We start from the raw sequence: 1,490 nt of genomic DNA, 5'->3' as shown, positions 1-1,490 counted from the left end.
TGCGTGAGAAGCCTTGCTTCTATCCTTTGTCGTGTTTATTGGCTGGCCTTTTTTGCGGATGTTTTTCGGGATAGATCAATCCCGCCGGGTGTTCTCCCAATTTCCCTTTCAGTGTGGAGTATAGTAGTTTACTTCTGCAGTTCATAATTCTCCTTTTATGCAGCAGTCGAATTCGGTTTTTTATGGGAATAAATAAATAAATAAAAAATAAAATAAATAAATAAATAAAAAATATATGTATTTCTATCTAGATATATGTATGATGCACATTGGGAGTATGAGAGCGGTATATTTGGGTGAATTCCGGTGGAAAGTAGTACTTCATGTTAAGTTCCTGCTTGTGTCAAGTTACTAGTTTAGGGGTAGTGTCATCGCCTCCTGATCAGTGGGCCTGGAGCTCACATCACCTTATCTACCTGGGAAGAGGTATAAAAAAAAAAAAAAACACTATTTGGGCTTTCAAGAATGATATGACGTTCTTAGTTCATATTTCCGGGGGGAGGCGCGGTAGTGTAATCCCTCTACATTCGCTCTATTCCTTGGGGTTTGTTGTACATATTTGGGTTTTCTTATTATGTTTGTACGGGTCAACCACTGAATGGTCCTCCTGGTAGGTCTTGACAGGTCAGTATGGTGATCCTCCAAGCATCTTTCTACATGACTCGTTTCGCTGTACGGTTTGGTCTGGATGTCCGAACAGTCTAAGTCACTGAGTTCAGGTGGTTTCTGGCTGCATGGGTTCGGATCCCACTCTGGGCAGCTGTAATAGAGATGCATCAGTTTCTTTGGGTTGGTTGACAGAAGGGAAGCTTAGCTCCCCCCCTTGACAAGGATGGACTAGGCTGCACAGCCCTCACAACACATGTATGCCACCTACCTTGTGGTATCTCTATCAAAATTTCATAGGCGATTCGGTGGGCTCAGCATGCATGTTGGTACTTGCATCCCTGGATCCGATGAAAGCTGTAATGGCACCGGACGGGGTTAAAAGCAGAGTGTGCTTGGCTTGCATGCTGCACCTGCGTTCCCTGGACTTTGTGTGGCTGTCATGGCCCATAAACAGGTAGGAACTAGTGTTAGGGACCACTCCATAGAGGCGACCTTGACGTGGTGAGTGGCTTATTACGCTTTGGCCAAAATGTACACCAATGCCTCATCCAGCATGGAGGCAGGGCAGAATGCTGGTTGCAGAGTGCTATTGCATTTGTATTTTGCGTTTGTATATGTATTTCGCCATAGCGATGTGCACCTGCATACAGGGTTGTGCTGACTCAATCACCCACATTTTTTCTTTGTAGTTTATATTGGAGGCGTGGCGATCTCCATGCAGCCATGCACACCTAACCAGTCAATCTGTCCTGGAGGCTGGTTTTAAAGTCAGTATAAAACTGAGTCTGCTTATATAACACCTACCAGTAGCCATTTGGCTCCAGGAGAAGTATATGGTGGGCTCAGCATGCATGTTGGTACTTGCATCCCTGGATCCGATG

General features: G+C 45.0%; 1 pseudogene; it reads left to right on the top strand.

The window, feature by feature from the left end:
• The first annotated feature begins 787 nt into the window (after positions 1–787).
• Positions 788–904, top strand: LOC120992696 (annotated as a pseudogene).
• Positions 905–1,490: the final 586 nt, after the last annotated feature.

Source organism: Bufo bufo, chromosome 2 (assembly GCF_905171765.1).
Source record: "Bufo bufo chromosome 2, aBufBuf1.1, whole genome shotgun sequence".
NCBI lineage: Eukaryota > Metazoa > Chordata > Amphibia > Anura > Bufonidae > Bufo > Bufo bufo.
This window is presented reverse-complemented; position numbering and strand designations above follow the sequence as displayed.